The sequence below is a fragment of the Lactuca serriola genome, unplaced genomic scaffold (genome assembly GCF_051521515.1).
Source record: "Lactuca serriola cultivar US96UC23 unplaced genomic scaffold, Lser_US96UC23_V15 Lser_V15_Un168, whole genome shotgun sequence".
Taxonomy (NCBI): Eukaryota; Viridiplantae; Streptophyta; class Magnoliopsida; order Asterales; family Asteraceae; genus Lactuca; species Lactuca serriola.
The window spans coordinates 1-5,000 of NW_027629746.1; the positions used below are offsets into that span (position 1 = coordinate 1).

The 5,000-nt window shown below is 52.6% G+C and overlaps 1 pseudogene; it reads right to left on the reverse strand.

Moving 5' to 3' along the window:
• LOC145078434 (18S ribosomal RNA) lies at nucleotides 1–1,323 on the reverse strand (annotated as a pseudogene; the record flags this gene model as incomplete).
• Between the last annotated feature and the right edge of the window lie 3,677 nt (nucleotides 1,324–5,000).

Sequence of the window (5,000 nt, forward strand, 5' to 3'; positions counted from 1 at the left end):
CTAGTTAGCAGGCTGAGGTCTCGTTCGTTAACGGAATTAACCAGACAAATCGCTCCACCGACTGAACGGCCATGCACCACCACCCATAGAATCGAAGAGCTCTCGGTCTGTCAATCCTTACTATGTGGACCTGGTAAGTTTCCCCGTGTTGAGTCAAATTAAGCCGCGAGGGCTCCTCCCCAGTGGTGCCTTGATCGATTCCTTTAAGTTTCGGCCCAGCAGGCCCATCTCCCCCGGAACCCAAAAACTTTGATTTCTCATGGGTGCCGGCGGAGTCCTGGCTTATCCGATCACGGTCGGCATCGTTTATGGTTGAGACTAGGACGGTATCTGATCGTCTTCGAGCCCCCAACTTTCGTTCTTGATTAATGAAAAACATCTTGACGAATGCTTTCGCGAGTTGTTCGTCTTTCATAAATCCAAGAATTTCACCTACGACTATGAAATACGAATGCCCCCGACTGTCACATTAATCATTATCGATCCCGAAGGCCAACGTAATAGGACCGAAATCCTATGATGTTATCCCATGCTAATGTATACGGAGCGTAGGCTTGCTTTGAGCACTCTAAAGATTTCTTAGTAACGGCGGGCTTGACAGGCGATTAAGGCCGAGGAGAGCGCATCGACGCGACGGAGAGGACGAGTAACAAGTGCACACACGAAGGCGGACCGGCCGACCCAGCCCAAAGTCCAACTACGAGCTTTTCGCTGCCTTAACTTAAATATACGCTATTGGACGGAATTACGCGGTTCTTTGGCACCGGACTTGCCTAAATGGATCCTCGTTAAGGGATTTAGATTGTGCTCATTCCAATTACCGGACTCGAAAGAGCCGAGAGCCCATTGTTTGTCACTACCTCCGTGTCGGGATTGGGTAATTTGCGCGCTCGCGCCTTCCTTGGATGTGGTAGCGGTTTCTCGGGCTCCTCGGAATCGAACCACAATTCTCCGTCACCGTCACCACCATAGTGAGCCCTTATCCTACCACTTCCGAAAGTTGATAGGGCGAGAAATTTGAATGATGCGTCGCCGGCACGAAGCCCATGCGATCCGTCGAGTTATCATGAATCATCGCAGCTTGAGCGAGCCGCGTCGACCCCTTTTATCTAATAAATGCATCCCTTCCCGAGAAGTCGGGGTTTGTTGCACGTATTAGCTCTAGAATTACTACGGTTGTCAAGACCGCCGAGATACCATCAAACAAACTATAAACTGATTTAATGAGCCATTCGCCGGTTTCACGGTACGAATTTGTTCGTAACACACGTACGCGAAACGTGCTGAGACAAGCATATGACCTGCGCGGGGATCGACCGAGGTAACATTCTCTTCGACTCGGTCTACTGCACCAACAAGTCAATGCAAGGTGAACGGAGTCGTCCTGAAAGCCGAAACGCTGTGTAAAGACGAAAATACATGATCATGGCCGACCACGATGCCCGCGCAGCTTCCATATCCAGAGACCGAAGCAACACTTCATAGGCCATGCCATCGACACATCGCATTGACAACATGGACCACAAAGACGGCTTCAAGGTTCGTAGGCACCGCGAAGCGATGCTTAACGAAAGCAAACTTTGTTTAGCTTGACATAATGCCATCAATTAGGTATACGGCACGGGAACCCGCAATGTTGAGCAAATTAAGCAGCAGCTAACCTGTTGAAGGTAAGAACGCATGGAAGTTGCTGCTCGAAAGCGGACATCAACCACCGTTACAAACCAAACACCACTCATGCACCTTTAGGGTAGACATCCCCGAAAGATCATCAAACTAGCAGCCACCGCTTGGCCGCAGGCCATGCAAGCAACCACGAGCTTAAACAACCCCCGGAGAATGCACAGACGATGCGCGACAAGGGACGACGGCCAGCTGGCCGGCCTAAGCACATCATTACTGGTGGGCATGGGCAATGTAGTATGTGCTTGGGCCGGGGATAGCAAGGACCTCTTAATGCCTATGCGATCATCGACCCACGACCTTGCTTTGGGCGTGGGCCCGATCGTACCTCGGAGAAGGCGAGTCTTCCAGGTTGATGCCGGTGTACGAAGCTACCCCGCCCACACAAAGACGCTAGCCGGGCTTATCTTTGTGCTTCAAGATAACTTCAACACGCCGTGATGATCTGAATGTCGACAATCTTCCCGATAATGCTCGTCACTCACGTTGTCGGTCGCAACAATGGCGGCTCTTGCGCAAGCGCGCGTCCCCAACAAGGATGAACCGGCGTCACAGTAGTAGTATCACAAAAAGCAACACATGCCACTTTAACGCCTATCACTTCCCGTAAGTGACACGTATCAAATGCGCTGGCACCGGAAGCACGTCGAACAAGATTGTGAGCACACATCGTCTATCGTATTGCCACACGGACGGCTCATCACATTTCCAAGGCTAGACCACAACCACAGATGTTGTCGCGGCGGCACGACGAGCATCCCCACACCCCGCCGAGCCCTCGGAGGGGGTATTATCCCAAGCAACTCGGAACTATGTGGCCCGCCCGTGATCGCGGCGAGAGCCGTACAGGCGCGTTCACCCCTTGCGCGTGCTCATACGCTCCCCATATATACATATTGCACAAAGAGCTTAGTGACGAACAGACATGATTTCCCTGATTATGCATAATTTTTAATATGCGCGCGGCGTCGAGGAAAATCGAGGCAAGCGCGGGGCTAGTTTGTGCGCACGGCGTCGAGGGAAAATCAAGGCAACGGGGGCTAGCGGATTCTGTGCGCACGGCGTCGAGGAAAATCAAGGCAACGGGGGCTATTTCTCGGGCCATCGTTCGAGAAATCAAGGCGGCGTGTTGGGGTGTTGGCCTGCGCATGGGTCGTGGGGCTTGGCTTGGCTTGCCTTGTTGGTGTCGATACGGCCTCATGACTGCGAGCTGCCCATCGCCCACGTCGGGCACCCATGCGAATGAGACCCCATGGTACCCCCTATATATACATATTGCACAAAGAGCTTGGTGACGGGGAGCCGGACATGGATTTCCACGATGCATAATTTTTTGGACGCGCACGACGTCGGGCGAGGGGACACGCGAGTGGGGCGTACATGGGGGCGTTCGTGGCCTCGTTTTCGTGCAGACCGGGCGCCTTGGCCATGGCCTCGGCGTGCCAGCTCGACAGCTGCGGCGCTGAACACCCCCGGGCGCCGATGGGGGCTTGATCCACAATTGCCCTATATACATATTGCACAAAGAGCTTGGTGACGAGAACGGACATTGATTTGCCCGGGGATGCATAATTTTGCGAAATCGTCCATAACTCGCTCGAATTAATTCGGATTCACGAAATTTTGTAGGGATGCTTTTTATTATAAATGAAAGGCGTTGAAATAAAAAATGTCATGTTTGGGGCATAAATGTCCGTGACTGTCAGCCCATGCCTTGAAGCGTTCGGTTCCCTACTTGTTGATATATGACTCAAATGAAGTTGGAATGTCATTGAAACTTTGCGTGGGTCATTGTGAACATAGACCTTGAAATGGAAATATATCGTGTTCGGGTTTTTGTCTGCGTCGCCTCTTGATAGGCAGGCGAGATAAGGCTTCTAGCTATTCGTTAGTCGCTTGGATGAACACCGAGAAAGAGCACGAGCGAGTTCGCTTTTGGTGACTATGTAGTAAGTAGGAACTACAGCACTTAAACGGATTCGGTTACAACACTTTGCTCCCTTCATCGTTTGACTTGCTTAGAAATGTTTGCTCATGGTTTGTCAGGGCCCCTTGTTCCTTAGAACGATGAGGATGGGATTGGTTCGTTGAGGGCATGTGTGTGGCAAGATGCCTCGTTTTCATGGTCGTTCATGAGTGTTTGTGTAGGAAGTAGACTTGTTCCCTTGGTCGTTCGTAGGAGGTTTGTGTGGGAAGCGAAGCCTTGTTCACTTGGTCGTTCATGGGTGTCTTACATTTGGGAAGAAGTCTTGTTCCCTTGGCCGTTCATGGGGGTGTGTGTGGGAACTACCCATGTTCCCTTGGTCGTTCATGGATGGCCATGTGTGTGGCAAAGGGCCTAGCTTCCTTGGTCGTTCATGGCCATGTGTGTGGCAAGGGGCCTCGTTCCGTTGGTCGTTCATGGATGGGCGTGTGTGTGGCAAGGGGCCTCGTTCCCTTGGTCGTTCATGGGCGTCTTGTGTGGCAAGGTGCCTCGTTCCCTTGGTCGTTCATGGATGGGCATGTGTGTGGCAAGGTGCCTCGTTCCCTTGGTGGATTAGTGGGCATGTGTGTGGCAAGGTGCCTCGTTCCCTTGGTCGTTCATGGATGGGCATGTGTGTGGCAAGGTGCCTCGTTCCACTTGGTCGTTCATGGGCATGTGTGTGGCAAGGTGCCTCGTTCCTTGGTCGTTCATGGGCGTCTTGTGTGGCAAAGATGCCTTGTTCCCATAGGTATCTTTATTTGTGTGGCTTGCCATGACCCTAGCCTTGCTGACCTCACGGCCATTCTTCCGCAAGTCGTTCATGGATGGGCATGTGTGTGGCGAAGGTGCCTTGTTCCCCTTGGTCGTTCATGGGCATGTGTGTGGCAAGGTGCCTCGTTCCTTGGTCGTTCATGGATGGGCATGACGGCAAGATGCCTTGTTCATGGGTATCTGTTTGTGTGGCTTGCCATGACCCTGTACCGATACCATGCGTTCTTCCTTGGTCGTTCATGGATGACGCCTTGGCAAGACCTGCTTCCTTGGTCGTTCATGGCCATGTGTGTGGCAAGGGGCCTCGTTCCATTGGTCGTTCATGGATGGGTATGTGTGTATGCGGGGCCTCGTTCCCTTGGCCGTTCATGGGCAAGTGTGTGGCAAGGGGCCTAGGCTTTCGCAGTGCCGTTCATGGATGGGCATGTGTGTGGCCAAGGGCTAAGCTTCCATGGTCGTTCATGGATGGGCATGTGTGTAGGGAGCCTAGCTTCCAAGGTCGTTCATGGGCGTGTGTGTGGCGAGGCCTAGCTTCCATGGTCGTTCATGGGCGTGTGTGCTTGGCAAGGGGCCTCGTTCCCTT